The sequence below is a fragment of the Chionomys nivalis genome, chromosome 6, assembly GCF_950005125.1.
Source record: "Chionomys nivalis chromosome 6, mChiNiv1.1, whole genome shotgun sequence".
NCBI classification, from domain to species: domain Eukaryota; kingdom Metazoa; phylum Chordata; class Mammalia; order Rodentia; family Cricetidae; genus Chionomys; species Chionomys nivalis.
In genome coordinates, this window is record NC_080091.1 from 74,038,659 (window position 1) to 74,059,613 (window position 20,955).

Sequence of the window (20,955 nt, forward strand, 5' to 3'; positions counted from 1 at the left end):
ACATGCATACGCGTAAATAAACTAAAAAAATTTTTTTTTAAAGATACTGTTGTCTTAGGTGACTCTCCTGCAGTAGACTGTGCCTCACCCCTTGCAGCACAGTGGCTTCTCTCTCCCTGCAGGGTTTCGTTTTCTCTTGACCCAGTTTCATTCTTAGATTAAAGGGGATATAGGCCTGCTAATTTTATATTCTGTTACCAGAAGTCAGAAATAAGCCTCTGTGGTTCTGTGGTCTTCGGGGCTGAGCTTTCTAATTGCTCTGGTGATGCAGATGAACGGCCGCTCTTACACCTCACACAAGGCCTAAGTGGCATTTACCCTCCACCATCTCGGTGCGGTGAGAGTTGGAGCGTGTGTGCCTCGCTTACATCTCCACTTCCCACCAGAACGTTCCAGTAAATTGCTTTAAATAGCTAAGACTACCCTGTGCCATGCATGTGGCATGAGTTCCCTACATGATACTTGGTTGACTACTCTGGTACATCCGTGTGCAAGCATGCATGTTCCAAGTTATGAGACACGGGCCAGTTCCACAAAGGGGTCACCTTTCATGGAGAACTACAATGAAACAACACAGACTTGGCCCTACAAGCCTGACACAAGGAGTGAAGTCTGTTCGACTTGGCTTTAGCATCCATCGTGCAGGGCCACGGCTACAAAGCTGATTCTCAGTGGTCAGTGTAGAAGGTGCCAGGCTATTCATGGCAGGCTCCGGGGTGAACTGTTTCTGTAACCCCGTGTGGTTCCCAGGCAACATCCAGATTCAGTAGCTGGGCTGCTATGATTCAGCCCTCTGGCCCTTGGAGGGCGTGGCTGCATGGTTGGTATCCCCTCCTTTCTCTTCTTTGCTCAGCCTGGACCAACCTTGACTTTCTTCTCTGCTCTCCTTTCACTTAAGACTCAACCCTGAGGTCACTTTTGGGAAAACCTACTGACGTCAAGTTTAATTTAAGATACACAGTGATGTCATGACCGACATTCCTAACCACCAGCTTTTCCTGTTGCACACTACCTCAGTGGTGCCTCGAGTTCTTCAGACATCAACCCTTTCCTTCTAAGCCCTCCTCCCCAACCTAAGCATTCTACAGCAGATACCTGCCAGCCCTTCCTTCCCACATGCACCTTGCATGCCATTTCTAGTAAATGTGACACTCATCACCTTTCAGACACCATGTGTCAGGTACTTGGAGTCTCCTCTTTTGTGTAGCTGTAAAGAAAAGGGCCAGGCATGGTGATGCATCTTCAATCCCAGCACTCAGAAGGCAGTGGTGGGTGGATCTCTGTGAGGCCAGCCTGGTCTACATAGCCAGTTCCAGGATAGCCAGAGCTGTATAATGGGGAGATCCTGAGGGAGGGGGGTAGGGCAGCTCCACTGCTTCAGTCTCCTATAAGGCTTTGGTGGGGGTGGGGGTGGGGGTGGGGCATCATGACAGTGAGTCACAAAGCCAGAGATGAGCTGGGGGCTAGACTTGGTATTGTATAACAATTCACTCCTAGGAATTATGAAAACTGCTTTAATGATGTCCAAGCATGGACCTACCTCCCAGCCTGCCACTCTGAGGAAGGGACACATACACCCTGAGGGTGGGCTGGGGATTTCCATAAAGCCATATCTAAGCCATGACGGTATCTACTGGTCCCTTGTTATCTTTTAGCTGAATCCCACTGCAGTCCTATGAGAATGCACAGTAACCAAGGTACACAGCCAGGAAGCGGCAGAACAAGCCCAGTCCCTTCTTTCTAGGGATTGAAGATGCATCACCACGCCTGGCCCTTTTCTTTACAGCTACACAAAAGAGGAGACTCCAAGTACCTGACACATGGTGTCTGAAAGGTGATGGCATGGCACCAGAAATGGCATGCATGGTACATGCGGGAAGAAGGGGCTGGCAGCAAGGTGATGATGAACACCACCACATACTTGCCCTCTGTCGTCCTCACGGGCAGAATCAGCAATGTCACCTGCTCCCTCTTGATGTGAGCTCTTTGGGGTCTGCTCTGGCCAGCAAGCAACAAATGAACTCATGAATGACACGGATGATCTTGAACTTAATGAGGTACACAGAGACAGATAATGCACTCTTATTAATAGAAATTTATTTTTCTTCCTTCTTTTATTTCTTTCTCCCTTGCTTTGTCCTTCCTCCCCTCTCTTCCTCCTCCTCCTCTTCCTCTTCTTCTGTTTTTGTGAGACAGGGTTTCTCTGTATAACAACCCTAGCTGCCCTGGAACTAGCTCTGTAGACCAGGCTAGCCTCAAACTCACAGAGATCTGCCTGCCTCTGCCTCCCCAGTGCTGGGACTATAAGCATGCGCCACCACCATCTGTAGTGAGGAGCAGCAGGCTGCATTCCCAGCGCCCTGCCGCCCACATGGCTAGCTTATGCCCCGAAATAATTACACGGAAACTCTATTCTTTTAAACACTGCTTGGCCCATTAGTTATAACCTCTTATTGGCTAGCTCTTACATATTGATCTAACCCATTTCTAATATTGTGTGTAGCACCATGAGCTGGCTTACCAGGAAAGATCTTAACCTGCGTCTGTCTGGAGTGGGAGAATCATGGCGACTGCCTGACTCGGCTTCTTTCTCCCAGCATTCTGTTCTGTCTACTCTACCTATCTAAGCTGCTGTCCTATCAAATGGGCCAAGGCAGTTTCTTTATTTAACCAATGAAATCAACACAAAACAGAACACTCCCACATCATTTCACCTTTTTCTGTTTAAACAAAAAAGACTTTCATTTTAACATAGTAAAATTACATATAGCAAAACAGTTATCAAGCAAGAATTACAGTTACAATATTTATATCTATTTTATCCTTTATCATAACTAAGGAAAACTATAACTATAACTAACCATTCTTCAACTCCATCAAAGACTCCAGAAGAATATAATATTTCCTAAACAAACAAGAAATCCAAAACTCTAGAAATGACAGAGACACCTCGCTGCCTGGACAGTCACTCAAAGTTCCTCTGTACCGTTGGGGCATCCATCTTTGGCCTTCAGGCCCATAGTATCCAGCAGACATTTCCATGAAGCAGGAAATTTCAAAGATAGTTCAGTCACTATCTGCTGTGTCCTGTAGAATGTCTTGCATACTCTTTCATGAGTCAGGAACCCCAAAAGACCATCTCACCTTTAGGCAAGTTCAGCAGTCCTCTCTTTGCGGGTTTTCTGTGTCCAGTTTATGCAACAGTCCAGGCAAGAGCAGTTTCTTGCCCAAATGACTATCAAACTCCATAAGAAGCCTCTTCGATGCCCATCTTCCTCTTGAAGTAGAATGGTGCTGCCAGTTGCAAACATGTCTCATTGTCATGAAAAGCCCTAAGTTATTAAAACATTAAATGCCATATTCTACAGTCTTTGAAAGATATGAAGAATGTCTATCTAACTGAAATGTATCTCTATATATCTAGAAAATCTAACTAACATGACTACAAGCTTGACTATTATTGATGATTATCCATTAACCTATATTTCTTAATTATACATTACATTTTTAAATGAGCTACACAATCACAATACCTTAATCAAGATCAGAAATACATATAACAAAATTGACCTTAAAATCCATACCAATGCAAATTATTCATACCTATACCATATTCCCCCTTTAAATGTAAAAGAACATTTATAAACAATGTTTGGGAACATGGGAGCAGTTTTTTTCTCTCCAAACTGCTTCCTGCTGAATGGGGGCGCTGTTATTCAGGTCTTTCATGGTGTAACCTGGGTGCTAGTTTCATCCCAGTCGGCAGTTGAGCGAAGTGATTTTTTGAGGGTGTTCACAGCAACCTTTCAGGAGGGCGTGGTCTATCATACTATATTGGGATAGAAGCAATCTATAGGGTCTCATCCTCTGTGAAAACAAAAGAAGACCCTCTTCAAAGCATCATATCCTTAGACCCAAATTCTGAAGTCAAGATACCTTTAGAACATATGTGCAGGTTCATCAGCTTAGCAGCCCACACAATGGAATGTCTCTCTGTACTTAGCTCCTTCACAGTCAAAAACTTTAAAGAAAACATAATAATACAAAGAATCCAGACTCTCTGTGAATTTTCCATTTTTATGTGGCTTATTTTTTTCTTTTAATCTCTAACTATCTGTACTCTGTCTCTTTAAAGACTTTACCCTTTTTTTAAACCATTAACTTTATTCTTTATATTCTTTTTCTTCTCTCTCTCAAGCCTACGTCCATTCATCCAGCGATCCATTTATAGGTTTTCTATGTCTGAAATCTGTTCTATTGTGAATCTGTAATTTTTTACAATCCAGGAGCATTTCTTATAATGTTAAACAGTTCTTAAAAACTTAAGTTGCACCATGTACAGGTAATACGGTAGGGCCTGTTTCCTGTCAGTCTAATCTAAACTTAACTGTGCTGTTATTATGGTAATTACGATCCTTCCTGCCTGAGTTCAGTACAGTTCAGCTTGGCCGGAGCTGAGCCACTCCTGCCTCAGAGCCATTCAGTGCTCCTGAGCTGCACACAGTTCCAGGTACACAGCAGTTCACATTGCCATCAAGCAAGCCATAGCACTTTACTCCAAATGCTCCATTCAAAGACTCTGTCTCCCGCAGGAGCCAGGCAGAGATTGCGATGGCTGGGGCACAGCCCAGAAAGCCGGCATTTTAAAACAGCCAGTTTTTTCCTGCTGCTGAGTCAGGACAATTTCTTTGCAGCACGCAACCCAGAAACAGCAAAAAGCTGTCTTAAATTTTCTCTCTCTCCTTTTTAAGCCCTCTCAGGTTTTACATGGAGTTCATTACCACATTGGGATTTGTTCCTATTGTTAATAGTTGTATTTGGTTTAGTTCTGTCTTATTTAGACAAAAAGGAAGCCCAGTCCAAGGGGGCGTGTTCACCTCGGGCTAATGTTTACATATAAATCTGGTGGGCGTGAGCCCCACGGGCCCCTTTTGTACTTCTGGTTTCATCTCTGGATCCCTGGTGTTGTAAGATATTTTCTTCATTAAAATTTACTATTTCGGGGGCTGGAGAGATGGCTCAGCGGTTAAGAGCATTGCCTGCTCTTCCGAAGGTCCTGAGTTCAAATCCCAGCAACCACATGGTGGCTCACAACCATCTGTAATGAGGTCTGGTGCCCTCTTCTGGTCTGAAGGCATACACATAGACAGAATATTGTATCCATAATAAATAAAATGAATATTTAAAAAAATAAAATAAAATAAAATTTACTGTTTCATATTAAGCTAGCCTGGCTATTACGCTTTAACAACTATCCGCATCTATTTTTTTTTTTTTTTTAAGCAGGATTTCATATAACCCAAAGCTGGTGTCAAACTCACTGTGTGGCCAAAGATGACTTTGAACTCCTGATTCTCCTGCCTCTGCTCTTTCGGCTACTGAGGTTAGAGGCATAGATTACCATAACCACTTGAACCCAGAGTTTTGTACATGCTAGGCAAGTGCTCTACCAACTGAGCCACCTCCCCAGCCTCTTCTCTTCCTTTCTCAACAGTGTAGTTGCAGAACCTTAAAAGAGCACACATGTGGACATATGCACTGGTACCCTAACTTCATGATTAACTAAACGGGGCACATAACAGACAAGAATTATGAGCAGGGGCATACCCAAGGAGGGGTGGCAACAGGATTTGGACTGCGGTGGTTTGGCTCTTGCTTTGCATGCCCACAAAGCAACCTCGTGAGACCGAGGCAGGCGGGCACATGACAAAAGGTGTGTCCAGAGAGCTCAGCGGCAGAGGGTGGAAGGGAACCCTGCAGGGCCATACCCAGCAGTTTGTTGCATAGTAGGCCCTACTGTGCAAATGGGTTACAACAAAATGCCCATGGGGCCCCAGAGATGGCTGAAAGTGCTTGCCCTAGGCCTAACTACCTGAGTTGGATCCCTGGAACCCACACAGTGGAGGGAGGAACTGGCACCTGGAAGCTGTCCCCACTCTCTGTGTGCACCCATGGCATGCAAGCCCCTCCCTCAATAAATAAATGTTTTAAAAAAACATTTACCCCTTTGGATGTCAGTGTGGCAATTTCTCAGAAAATAAGGAAATAACCTTCCTCACGACCCAGCAATACCTCTTTTGGGTATATATTCAAAGGATACTCAATCGTGCCACAAAAACATGTGCTCAACTATGTCCATAGCAGCATTGTTTGTCATAGCCAGAAACTGGAAATAACCTAAATGCCTTTCGGCCAAAGAATGAATAAGGAAAATGTGGTACATTTACTCAACAGAGTACTACACAGCAGGCAAATGAATGGATCTAGAAAACATCATTTTGAGTGAGGTAACCCGGACCCAGAAAGGCATGTACTCACTCATAAGTGGTTTTTAAACATAAAGCAAAGAAAACCAGCCCACAAATCACAATCCCAGAGAACCTAGACAACCATGAGGACCCTAAGAGAGACATATATAGATGTAATCTACATGGGAAATAGAAAAAGACAAGATCTCCTGAGTAAATTGGGAGCATGGGAACCTTGGGAGAGGGTTGAAGGGGAGGGGAGAGATAGGGAGGGGAACAGAGAAAAATGTAGAGCTCAATAAAAATAAAAAATAAGAGTATTGTTAAATATCATAAACACTATGAGTTCAGATATAAGGAACCTTGGAGACTTAGGAAAAAATAAAAGTTTAAAAATCCAGGTGAGTATATGCAGGGCAGGGACTCTCTGAGTCACCTCTTTGCTCTTTGTAAAGGGGGCTCTGGCTGGTTCCTGTCAGGTAGTTTTGGGGTATGTGTGCAAGACTTCATGGGCACCCATAGATTGGTAGAGGCAGTCTTCATCCTGCCATGGTTTTCTGTGTCCCGGATCTTCATTTATCATCTTTCCAGCTCCGCAAGAAGTTCCGTGAATCACAGGGTCTCATGGGGGATAAATAACGCCAAGGTTCTCACTTGTGGCGCAGCCTGTTCCTGTGAGGTGTCCCATGGAGCTGGACTTGGGGTCTGTTCTCCCCAGCTGCCTGGTCCGACTGCCAGCCCAGGCCTATTGCCAGCACCAAGCCCGACTTTGGAGCCCTTCGCTGGGGGCTCTGGCTGTGTGAGCAGCATCGGGATTTGATGTGCTGATTTCCAGCAAGAGACAAAGCAGCCTCCCAAAGAGCATAACTTTGGCCCAAATGGGGCGTGTCTACAATATGAAGACGAATGTGTCGATTTACTCGTGTGCCGTCATCGTTTCCTTCACGCCCACTTCCAAAAGCTAAAGCAGACTTCCTAAGAGCGAATGGCTTTAATATTACGATGCTGCTTTCCTGGGTCTGTGGTACGCAAAAGTCAAAGCGCTCCAAAGCACTCCTGGGATGTCAGATAGCGTACCTGGTCCAGCAGAGGCAGCGACACCGCCTGGCAGGTTTCTACCACCTGCCTGCACACTGTCATCTTTTTATCCTGCTGTCTGCCCCAGGCTCATTCTAAAGCTGCCTTCCCACCTGGTTTGGGTTTGGATAGAAAGAAAGAATTTGATTTCTTGGTGACGATTCCTTATGGCAGAGTATAAAGGTGAGTCTTGGACCGAAATAGTCCCAGGGCATAAGTCCATGTAAAAAAAACAAAACAAAACAAAACAGTTTTAGTAACCTCATTGACCCAAGGTTATTGTTGTTGGAAAACCTGCTCTTACTTTAAAAGATTAAAAACAATTTTTATTTTTTGTTATTATTAGTATGTGTGTGCACGTGCATGCACACGCATGTGTGTGCTATGGTATGTGTGTATAGGTCAGAGGACAACTTTGAGGAGCTGATTTTCTCCGTCCATATTATTTTTGAGGCAGAGTCTCTCTCGTTTCCAAGCTGGTTGGCCCTCAGTCTTCTGATACACTGACCTCCCACATCCCTGTAGGAGTGCTGGGGTAGAAAACCGATTGCCACATCTGGCCGTGTTACGTAGGTTCTGGGGATTGAACTCAGGTCATGAGGCTTACTGGCAAGGGCTTTTGTCTGCTGAGTCATCTACCTGGTCATAAGATTTACTTTTAGAAAGAATTTTCTAGATTCTTTTATCACCCTAGTCAATCCTCTGTGATCCCCATCCTGACCCCTTCTCTTTGGGTATTTTGAAAATGTCTGTCATACCTCCCTGTTACCTCCACCTTTTTTTTTTGTCCCCTCCCCCCACTCTGTCCCTAGAGACAGGGTTATTTGTGTAGACTTGACTGTCCTGGAACTCACATTGTAGACCAGGCTGACCTCAAACTCAGAGATTTGCCGGCTTCTTACGAGTGTGTTGTGCCAACGCCACATTGGGCCGCCACATCTTGTAAGTTGCGCTGTTGGGCTGCCATATGTTGGGAGCCACAGTTTTGGGGTGACTTCTACCATGATCCTAGCCACCGAGGGGCTGTACATTCCATAGGGGCTTGGGGATTAGAAAAGGGGATTAGGTAGGGGGAATAGAGATAAGAAAGAATCAGAGATATAGGATAGGACCAGGAGGGCAGCTCAGTGCCTCCTGCACACTTAGTTCTTGGTTCTGAGTTCTGAGTCTGCCTGTTTACTTTCCACACGGTTTTATACCCCAGTACCACAGGGGGGAAGAAGGCAAAAGACTGCTTTAACATTATATAAAGGACATCCAGAACAGTTACTTGCTTCAATATTTTGAGACATCAAGCCATTACTTCTTGAGAAAAGCCATTACTGTTGTTTAGGCAGTGAACCCACCCTAGACCAAGTATCCTGAAGGCCGTCATTCCCAAGGTCAAACCTCTTAATTCAAAAGAAGGAGCAGAAATATGCTTGAATTCTCTGACCATTGGTCAGGGTGGAGAGGATCTACCCCTATGGGTCATCTTAATGTCCAGAACACCAAGTAACCACACCCTAAGTCAGGGCGTGTAGCTACAACTGTTGTCAACAGCTTTGTGCAAGCTAAAACTCTCTGACCTTCAGACAAGGTGGAATAGGCTCACAGTTTTGGGTCTTCACATGAGTGCTGGGATTAAAGGGGTATGCCTCCACTACCTAATGAGACTCTACCAAAATTTTGAGATTGAATTTCTGGGTGGGGTCTCTGAACATGCCATTTCCTTTAGAGACATAAAAACATTGTCGTCCTTACTATCCTAGTGAACAGAAATCCCCCAGCTGTAAAGTGCCCACAGTCCAAGCACGGTAGAGACCAAGACTATTTAATACACAGGATACTGGGAGGGTCTTTGGTTACCGCTTCCTCTTCAATAACGCTGTAGGATCGTTTTGTATTTGGCTCTGTTGAATAAGGTCTTTCTCTGCAGGAATATATCCTGAGCATTTCAAGTCTTTGAAGATTTGAAAGTCTTTCATGACTGCAAGTCAGGAACAAGTCAGACTGATGATTCATGGGTCCTGTATTGCTGGTTGCTGGGGCAACTAAGCCCTGCTTTGATATGCCTCAGTGTGGCTAGACTGGGTTCTCCAATCAGAGCGCGTGCCACAGTCCCACTTTATGTCACAAAGCCTTGAAGACAAAAACAGGAATTTAGTTTTGCATGGTGGAGTCTGCTTCATGAAGCCGTCTCCTGCCACGGCCCCCAGTCCTCTCGGGATGGCATTCACTGCAGCTGTTATTTTTGGCCTTGTCGCAGATACTCGCTATTCACACAAGAGTTCCTCAGATGAGTTAGCGCCAGAGATGACTGAAGCATGTTCCTTAGTCATCAGCTGCTGTTTGTTCTCCTTTCTAACCCCCTCCCCCCAGGATGCTTTCCTGGTTTGTAGATTTGATCGACTGATTGATCTTTCCCAGAATGCCCAGTAATTCATTCTTGACTTCTCTCAGTGCTCCTTTATCTGAGTGATAAATGGGGATCCCTGACTGATACCCACCACTGAATCTGGCCATTTTAAATGGGTTTTGGGCTTTAAATTCAGGTTGTTCACAATAGACAGCCCTTTGTTCCTTTCTCTTCCTTCCTTCCTCCCTCCCTCCCTTCCTGTTTCCATCTTTATGTGTTTATATGATCATGTATACACACATGCTTATGCAGGTGGGTGTGCACATGTATGCATGTACATGTGGAGGAGGAGGAGGTCAGGGATCAATGCCAGATGTTTTCCTCAGTAGCTCACACACAAACACAGCTCTCTCTCTCTCTCTCTCTCTCTCTCTCTCTCTCTCTCTCTCTCACACACACACACACACACACACACACACACTCATGCACACATGTACGCATGCACACACACCCTGAGCAGCGGTAATCCCTTATCCAGATGTACCCAGTTTATTTATCCATCACCTGCCTGCTGAAGATCATCATAATCGCTCTACCTTGGAGTGAATGTGCCAGAAACATCTTTGTAGCTCTGATAAGGATGCAAGTTCTTGCTTCCTTTGGGTGAACACAAAGAAACAAGACTGCTGGCTCTGTTGAGCTTCGAGAGAAACCCAGAGTGACTGAACTGTTACATTTCCGCCCGTGATGCATGCGTTCCTTTCGAGTCACTTCTTTGGCAGCATTTGATGTTGTCATTGTTGTAAGTTCTGGCTTTCTTAGTGCGTCCACTAGCGTCTCGTTGTTCTCGCTTTGACTCCCTGAAGACACAGGAGGTGGAGTATTGCTTCACACACTTACTTCCCATCTGTTTGTGTTCTTCAGCGAGCTGTCTAGTCAAGACTTTGCTCCTTTTTATCCTTTTAAAGAATGTGAGAGATGGAACCCAGGGTCTCCCATGTGCTGAGCAAGCTCCTAACCCTGGAGCACTCCTTCCCAAATTGGTTCTTGGTTTTTCGAGACAGAGTTTCTTTGTGTAGTTGTGGCTATCCTGGAACTTGCTCTGTAGACCATGTTGGCCTCGAACTCACAGAGATCCACCTGCCTCTGCCTCCAGAGTGCTGGAATTAAAGGCATGTACCACTGAGGTTTTAATTTTTTTTTTTTGACACAGTGACTAGTTATGTAGCCCTGACTAGCATGGAACGCTCTATATAACCCAGGCTGATTCCAGTTCATAGAGATCTGCCTGCCTTTGCCTCCTGAGTGCTGGGATTAAAGCATGTATCACCATGTCTGGCTTTTGGTAAACCTTTTAAAAATAGTGCTCCTTTATCAGATGTGACTTGCAAATATTTTCCTTCCTATTTGTATCCTGTCAATTCATTCTCTTGAGAGTACCTTTGTATAAGAGGCGTTTTTAGTTTCAGCAATGCTCATTTTATCAGTCCCCGTATAGATTAACTGTGCCCTGTAGATGCAACTTTGCTTTCTTTCTCTGTTAGGTTGGGAAAGACTCCCTGAAAGGTGGATAATGAGGTGCAGGTGAGCACGTGGCCAAGCCAAGAACAAAGCCTGAACGGGAGGCTCTCCAGGGACAACCCTTGAGCCCTCAGTGAATTACCATCATAGAAACAGTGACCTTTTCACAGGGAAAGAATGAAAGGGCGGAGCTGGAGAGCTGGCTTAGCAGTTGAGAGCACTTCCCCGCTCTTCCCGAGGATGTTCTAATCCTAGCATCCACATTAGGCAGCTCCAAACTGCCTGCAACTCCATCTCCAGAGGATGAGTAGGTATCCCAGGGCACCTTCAGGGACACACACACATACGCACGCAATACACAAATAAAACAAATCTTAAAAATAGCATTAAGTGACAACTATCTGATGCAACCCACTGTCTCCATTGGACCCTAATTTCTCTGTTTTAAATAGTTATGATATTTGGGGGACAATGATGCAACGTGGAATATTGCTCAAGTTGTAAATTCTATAAAACTCATTAAAATGACGATGGCTCTTTAGGCATGGTAGTATTTATTTTCATTATGTAGATTATACTTTTTTATAAAATTGCATGCTTAAGTATTTAGGAATGAAGGTAATGACATTTGCAATTTCCTTCTAAGTGTATCAGCATTGAAACCAAAGAGAATGTACGAGACTAAACTCTGGAAAGCCCAAAGTGGTGATGAATGCTTGTAATCTCAGCTCTCAGGAGACCATGCTGGCAGAGTAGTCATGAAATCAAGGCTTGCTTTGGCTGCTTAGCGAGGCTCTATCTCAAGAAAAAACAAAAACAGAAGAACTGAATTTTGGATCTCATTAGATACTTATTTATTAAGTTAGTTAACCCAAAAGACTGCTTGTCAGGGCTGAGTCATGACTCAGAGGTCAAGAGCACATACTGTTCTTGCTGAAAACCCAAGTTTGGTTCCCAGGATCCAGGTCATGCAGCTCACAGTTACAGGTCAGAGGTGAAGAGACGGTACTGGGACCTAGAAAGGGTGTGAATTCTGCCATTCATTTTACTGTGGTTCTTAGACAAAATGTTACCATCTGTGCCTCAGTTTCTTCAACTGTGTAGGATAGACGTAATACTGGTGAGCCTATTACACAAGATAATCATCAGGAAAATGAGTTAGTACATATCAGGCCATTGAAACAGTTCTTGGCAGGTAGTGATAACCGTGTCAGCTGGAATCATTGTTAAGGTTCTCGCTACTAAAATGGATGATTCTAGACTGTACTCACTTGACATAAAAGATACAATCAGTGTGACTTCCTGGGTTTTCCTGTGAGTTGATAGTGGCAGTGCCCTGTGCCTTGGGATTCAGTTTTGAGTTTTACCATGCGCCATGTTGAGACCTTCATCAAGTTAGGTTTAGGGCCTGGTGGACAGCAGTGATGTCCAACAACACTTTCTCTGATTGGTGTAGCTTTTGGGCTAGTGTCCCATTAAAAACTCCATGTAGCTAAAGATAATATTCAGTTTAGAGTCTTCATTACTGTGAACACTGAGCTGGAATTCACCTCCTTAGAAAAGTTTAAAAAATGTAAGAAAATTTCCACATGGAACCTTAAATCTGATATGTGATGATTTAGGAATGCTATCATTGTCACCAGCAAAACAGATGGAATTTAGTGAGTGTGGCTCCCGGGTGCAGTTGGAGGCGTATTGTACGGCAGTTCATGATTCCAATGACACTCTTCTGTCTTGCATGAGATGTGGTCGCAGTCTGTGCTGTGTTGGTGGACACTTTCACACAAGTGTGATGTGTAGTTCGAGGACAGCCTTGGCTCCCTCACTCTGTCCTCTGTTCTATCTCTGCCCTCTTGTCTGGCCCCTTTGTTCCTGTTCCTCTAGACAGCTTTTCTTGTATTTTCATGTCATGTACATATATGATTTGATGGGTCTATTAACACAAATGAAAGAAACCACGTGTCTGTCTTTCTGAAACTGGTTTTGTTCACTTAATATGATCAGGTCTGGTTACATCCATTTTTCTAAAAACGACATAACTTTGTTCTTTACAGATGTCAAAAATTCTGTTTTATATATATATATATATATATATATATATATATATATATATGCCTCATTTGTGTTTTGGCAGGGTCTGTAGCCCAGGCTTGCCTTCAGTTCACTTTAGCCAAAAATGACCCTGAGCTCATGATCCCTCTGCCTCTCCTTCCCACGCACTGAGATTATAGGCTTAAACCGCCATCCCTAGTATGTATGTACCACATTTTCTGTGTTGATTCCTCGTTGATGGACACTTGGTTGGTGCCATGAGTTATCTATTGCACATAATGCTGTAGTAGTAAACCCTGTGTGCAGGTGTCTCTGTGACATGTTGACTTGAGCCCTTTAGGTAAATACCCAGGTTTGCATATCTGGGTCATATGGCAAATGTGCTTTTAGTTTTTTGAGGAACCTCAATACTGATTTCCATAATGGCTGGACTAGTTTGCATTCCCACCAGCAAGATATAAATGTTTGATTTATCGACATCCTCACCAGAACTTTCATTATTTGTTTTCTTAATGAGACAGATGGCTTTGTTTTTAATGTTCTGTGATGGGATAAGGTGGGATCAGAACTTGGATCTGTGATTCATTGGCCATCAGCACTTCCTGGGCACATACAAGATGCTGGGCTCAGGTCGAGGGAGACATGAGGATACTGAAATAGACAAAGCACAAACCCTGCTGTGGACATTACGAAACAGACACACCAAGGAGGCAGTGAGCAGTCAGAACTGGAAACTTCCAAGATCAAGGACATTCTAGCCTATCTGCTGAGAAGGTCACCCATAGACAGGTTTGGTTTTCTAAAGAAAAAGGCTTCTAAACAGATCACAAGTCCCTGAGGAGTGGAAATTTTGACTCTAAATCTGGGATTTCCAGGGGGTGGCGTGCGGGGGAGAGCATTGTCTTTGAAGAAACAAAACACATGCAGACACATGGTGGGGAGGAGTATGCACACACACAAATACACACAAAAAGCACACACACAAGCACACACTCATCACACACACACACACATGGAGAGAGAGAGAGAGAGAGAGAGAGAGAGAGAGAGAGAGAGAGAGAGAATTTTTCCCCAGATCTTTTCAAAGCATCATCCATCCTAGGCAAATTTTATAAATAAGAGAACATACCTTTCACAATTTGGGCTTGTCCAGCCCACTGAACTGCGATTCCTGTTGCTGCTATAGGTACCCACAACCATCTCTATACATCCCACTTTAAAGAACACCCAGAACAACTTCATAATAAAATGACCTTCATGCTGCTGGTGTCTGTAATTCGCAGGCTTGACTTTCAGTCCCTTAGCAAGCAGACTGCCCTCTTTTGCCCACAGCAGCTCTACAATGGCCTGACCTACTTGAAGAGCCCAAGGGAGCACACAGAAGCACATGAGGTAATAATGCAAGATTAAAAACAATCAATGCTCAGGAGGTTTGAGCTATATATAAATAGCAAGATGCTGTAGTTTGCATTTACGTAGAAATATAGCAGCCCTGTCAAGGAAGTGTGCGCCTCTAATCCTAGCACTCAGGAGGCCGAGGCAGGAGTATCACAAGTTCAAGTCCTATCCAAGCTTCATAGGAACATCCTGCCAAAACAAAGCAAAACAAAGCAAGGTGGGAACCGACCCACAATTCCCGGTTCAAGATTGTCGCTTGTTATTCGCACAAATAAGTAGTTCTCATAAGGAATTTTGGCAATTGGCATTTTCCTATAAACAGCGTTTGTGCTCACCCAAATTTTCTGTAATTTAAGATATAGTACTAGCTCTTCATAATGAAAAACAATGGAGATAAACAGTAAATAGAACACCTTCAACAGTAACCATGGCCATAGAAAATAAAAATAATTTTCACAACCACACTACATGTTTATACTGAAAAGTTCTTTTTTCTTTAAATTTTCAAACCCAATAATTCTGGATATGAGTCCTATTTTAAAAACTTTGCACATTTATATTGCATTGTAGGAAGTGAAGGGAGCTGGAGTCCAATTTTTCTTCCCTGAGGTTTTGGATTGCACGCATGACATTTAATCATTACCCAAGAAAAGGCCGCAATGTGATTCACGGCAATGCAGGACTTGCAGGATTTATGAAAAAGTGCCAGATGCCTGAGCTATGTATATATTACACAGGCATCGTGAGGAGGCCTCAGCTCCTATTTATAGAGGAGGTTGCCAGGTGGGATGTGGTGTCTTGTACGTGTAATCCCAGCTCTTGAGTGGCAGGAGGAGACCAGGTTCAAGGATAGCCTGGGCTATGGAAGGGAGAGCCTGCCTTAAAGAGTGTAAAGGGAAAGAAGGAGGGACAATGATCTAGATTTATGAGGAAAGAAAACTAGTTCTTCTAGACTGAAGCACCTTAGCCAGCACGTCACCATGGACATATGTGGGGGTCTCAGTGGCCCCCGGAGCCAGCAGCGTAAGGATTCACACAAGGCAAGAAGGAAGCTCAACTCAACTCAGTAGCTGCTTTTGGGTCTAGAGTAGGACACTGGGCAGTTTATTGTAGGTGTATTAAGTGCTGTGCAATTTGGGGAAAGTTTTTTTGGTCTAACACAATTCCCTGTGCACAAGGAAGCATAACTACATCAAAACGCTTCTCAAAGTACATGTCACGTCTTCCATGAAGATGGCTCTAGAGCTAGGCTAGATGTGTTCTTTTAGGGTCTAGGGGAGAATCCCCTGTGGTCTCTGTCATACAGGTATCATCACATAGGTCACTTGGGCGATTAGCCACCCCTGGTCCAGGTTGTAGGAGTTTAGGGGAGCCCCTGGCTACACAGATAACATGAAGGTCACTTATGCTATTAGCCACCTCCAGTCCTTCTTGGCGTGGCCTGGGGTTACGGATAGCATAGGATCACCTAAGCGTTCAGCCACCTCCATGCCCAGCCTTCTGGGTGGAAAACAGACTATACACCTTTTCCTTTGAAAAGACACCCCTGTTTACCATTCCTGGTTTCCATTAGGTTGTCTGAGCTCAGGTCCTTTGTGCTCCCAACGGACTTGAGTGACAAGGTCTTTCAGTGGGGGCAGCAAAGCACAGAAGTCACACTGATGGTGGTGAAACCTTCCTTCCACGCCACCGAGGCACGACTGCCTTCTTGCACACCTTGTTCCCTCCCTGCCCCCGCCCCTTGCAGTCTTGGGTGTGCCTTTACTTACTGTTGATGTCAGTGAGGGTTTATTTGCCGTCCTTCCCTGACACTGGAGGCAGCTGGACACAAGCCGAGAGTAACATGATTGACACGGGCTCTGGAGTGAGGAAACCGTGCTTCCAATTCTGGTGCTTGCTTGGGTTTTAGAAATAGCAGCAGAGCAGTACGGCTGGAGAAGGGTACCCACAGTCGATAGAGTCAGGTTATAGACCTAGGCTTCCTGAGCAGCAGAGTCCGCGACAAGGAATTCGATGTGGCTCATTGACGATGTGCTCCCAAAGTGAGAGGAGAGAAAACAGACCAGAGTGTTAGAAGGGGCAAAACAAAGCCGTGGCCTGGTTCCTGGGGGCCTCTGGAGAATTATACCACAAAGTACTCTTTTTTTTTTCCCTTTCTTTCTTTCTTTCTTTCTTTCTTTCTTTCTTTCTTTCTTTCTTTTTTTTTCTACAGAGTTTTTCTCTGTAACAGCTCTGGCCATCCTCCTGGAACTTTGCTCTATAGATCAGGTCAGCCTCAAACTCACAGAAATCCACCTGCCTCTGCCTCCCGAGGGCTGGGATTAAAGGTGTGCACCATCTCCATCTTGCTCACAAAATACTCTTCCAAACACCAGCTGATTGTCTTCAGTGGGATGCCAGGAAAGGTAGCTCACGTTTACCACCATGGTTCTGGAGAGACAGGGCAGGCTTGGTTGCTGGTGACAGCTGGAGCTGGCACACTAGGGTCCAGACAGGACACAAGTGCCCACTACAGGAGAGGAGCAGGAGAAGGCGTAACTTCTTTTGCGGTCGGGGGGATGACTCATAGACATATTTCATGTCACAGTGACAGACTGTGGTGAAATGTCACCACGGGTTGATGTGTTTGAACACTTGGTCCCCAGCTGGGTGTACTGCTTCCGGTGTTGTGGAGGCTTTAGGAGGTGGAGGCTACCTGAGAGAGTGGATCCCTGGAGAGTCAGCCTGACCCTGTTTCTGTTTACGGATACATCCAGATGTGAGCTGGCTCTGCTGCCACAGACCCCTCCTGCTCTTATGCCTTCCCACCACGATGGAACTGTTTCCTTAAATTGGAAACCAAAAAGACTCTACTCCCTTAAGTGGCTTTAGCCAGATATTTTCCCAGAGTGATGGGAAGAGTAGCTAAAGTAGTTAATAATGTGATATTTCTCCAAATTCTTCCTCCTCCTTCCTTCCTTTGTTTTATTCTTTGCTGCTAGTGGTGGAGGGTAAGGTCTTGCTACATTACCCAGGTTGTCCTTGAACTCATAATTCTCTTGCCACAACTCCAGGTGCTGATATTAGAGGCCTGTGTCTGACCTCTTCTTCTTCTTTTAAAATGTAAGCAAAATTAGTTCAAAATTTTTTTATCTTCTTTTGGTTACATTTTACTATTATTTATTTATTTATTTATTGTGTGTGTGTGTGTGTGTGTGTGTGCACATACGTGTCCCAGTGTGTATGTAGAAGCCAAGGGAAATCTACTGTGAATCTTTTTGTCCAACCATGTGAGTGCTAACACTAGTCAGGTTGTCAGGCTTGGCAGTAATTGTCTTTACCTAATAAGTGATTTTTTTTCAGTCAAGTTTTTGTTTATTTTGAGTAGGCACTAGATTGATCTGACTCAAAGTCAAATATAAAGACATTGAGCGGAAAAGTCCCAGCCTTCCCCACCACGCTGCTGTCTGTCACCGTCCCCCGTGTCTTAGTCACTGTTCTAGTTCTGTGACAAGAAATCATGACTAAGACAACTTATGAAAGAGGACATTTGATTGGGGACTTGCTTACGGTTTCAAAGGGTGAGGCTGTGACCTCTCAGGAGGCGTGAAGACAGGGAGTCAGGCATGGCACTGGGGCAGGAGCTGAGAGCTTACATCCTGACCTGCAGGCATCAGGCAGAGAGAGGGTTTTTGAAACTCAAAGCCCACCCCCAGTAACATATAACTCCAACAAGGCCACACCTCCTAACCCTTCCAAAACAGTCTACCAACTGGGGGCCAAACATTCCAATACATGAACCTGTGGATGCTGTGGGAGCTCCTTCTGCTCACTCAGCCAATAGCCTTTAAGATACCAGTCCACTTGGGCATGGTCTCTTATACTATAAATATGGCTGTAAAACGTGTGCTCACTCTCTTGCTTCTGACTCTCACTTCCGACTGATAGACTCTGTTCCTGTTCCCCATTTGTACAGAGGATTGTGATTTAGGACAGTGATCTGTAAGTCTTCCCTATATAAATAACCCTTTATTATATGTAATTCTGAACTAGTGTGGGATTATTTTGTATCTTCCACCATCATGTGGAAGCCATTCTCATTCAAACCACTGCACCCCATAATGATTTCTTCTTTGCTTTCACAGTTTATGGGCATCTGAGCAAAACTAAATCTATGCAATAAACTTCCTCCTGTACAAAACCCAGCGGACTGCGAAAACTGTTCTGCCTCTGTCTCTCTGCCTCCTCTCCCTCCCCTCCTTTTCCATCCTTCCTTTCCTTTCTCTCCCCTATTTGTTCCTTCTCCTCTTTCTTCCTCTCCCTCATTCTACCAACTTTCTCTTCTGTTCAGTGATTTCTTCCCATGTGTACACGAAGAGCTTCCTCCATCCCCGTCTCTTCGTTTCACCCAGTTCTCTCTTTTGTAAACCAGGTCCTGCAGACCAATGTGAAGGTTCTCCCCACTCAGTTTTTTGCTCATGCTGCAGTGACTGCGTTTGAACACAGAGTTTTATACAAACATAGAAATGTATGCACCCTTACAGTTGGTAAGTAGTGAGGCCAAAATAGTTCACAGTGAGACAGCTGCCCCAAGGATAACTCACAGTTCCAGAGTGATTGCAGAGTTCTCTTCAAAGTCATGTGTTATGAGCAGTTCTCAGACTCTGTGAGAAAGCTGGTCCCCGCCTCAGGCAAAGACAAGAAGAAGGAATCGGGGAGGCCTTTATGCCTTCCCCAAACTGTCCCCAGCAGTTCATGCAGGTCTGGTCAAAGCAGCCACTTCTCCACACACAGCAGAAGCCCTGAAAGAGGTGGTCACATGTCGTTAGGAGGCATCATGGCAATCACCCATTGTACCCAGAGCCTCGTGTGTCCTACACTCTATTTTACGGTGTTCAGCAAAGCGCTGCGCAGAGTCTCACACTCTCTGTCTCTGTGTGGAGCTGTGAGGACTCCAGGCAGTGTCCGCTCAGCTAACTGGAAGCTGGTTTGCATAGTTGAGCCTTAGTACATTTTCTGTCACGTGCTGGAAAACTGTGAATATCAGAAGCTTATCAAAGTCACAGTTCTAGCGTCCAGAAGGTCTAAGAGCAAGGGGCTGGCCATTCCAAGGAAATCAGGCCAAAGTCATTTTTGTTTTAATAACTAGTTCATTTTTATCAACTGTGGTTATCAATCCACTCCCAAGATAATGGCCTTGTCATTCGTGATGTTGGTGCCCTGCACGACCTAAGCCCTGCTTATTACTCCCATCTTTAATATTGTCATAATGCAGTTAAATTTCAACATGAGTTTTGGAAGAATTGTTTAAAGCATCAAAAGGGAACAGTTTGATTGGGTTATGGTATAAGAAAAGCCTTGGCGGAGGGGGGCGGAGCATGGTGAGAGGCAGAAGGAAGCAGCAGCGGTGACACACCTAGTACAGTCATTGGATGAGGCAGTAAAGGACACCAGCAGCTCCATGTGGCTCTTACCGACCCTGCTATCTGCTATCGCCCCCCATGAATGAGCTGCCATGGGAGAGGATGCTTTACAGTGAGCTCACACAGGTGGACACTATAAAGACCTGGCAGTCTTCCAGAACTTTCTACCCTGCCCTCATTGTACATCCTCTTTTTTCTTGTTTGGTACAGGGTCTCGTGTAACCTTAGTTGACCTCAAACTTACTATGTAGCAGAAGATGACCCTGAGCTTCTCATCCATCTGCCTCCATCTCACCAAAGCTAGAACCACAGGTGATGTCGCTGTGTTCAGTTTGTAGGCTTCTCATCCATCTGCCTCCATCTCACCAAAGCTAGAACCACAAGTGATGTCACTGTGTTCAGTTTCTATAGTGCTGGGATTGGACCCAAGGCTTTTTTTTTTTTTTTTGGATTTTTCGAGACAGGGTTTCTCCATAGCTTTTGGTTCCTGTCCTGGAACTCGCTCTTGTAGACCAGGCTGGCCTCGAACTCACAGAGAGAGATCCACCCGCCTCTGCCTCCCGAGTGCTGGGATTAAAGGCATGGGTCACCACCGCCCAACGCTTTGTGCGCGCTGGACGAGCATTCTACAAAGCGAGCTACCACCTCAGCTCCCGTGGTTCCCCTTTACACAGCATCCAGCAAGCTCCGACAGTCTATTTGCATGAGGGAGGTCTCTGGCTCTTCTCTGGTGTTTTGGGATCTTTTCTGTGATAGCCTTGGTTTTTCTAAAGTATAACTCCACGATTTATAAGTCCGTGCTGCTCAGAGTGTGCGTGCTTCCCTGACTGAACTGCACTGGTGCCGGCGGGAACTACTGTAATTCCATTCATCTTATCACATTTCCAGGGATGTTTGATCATTTCCCACAGATTGTCCC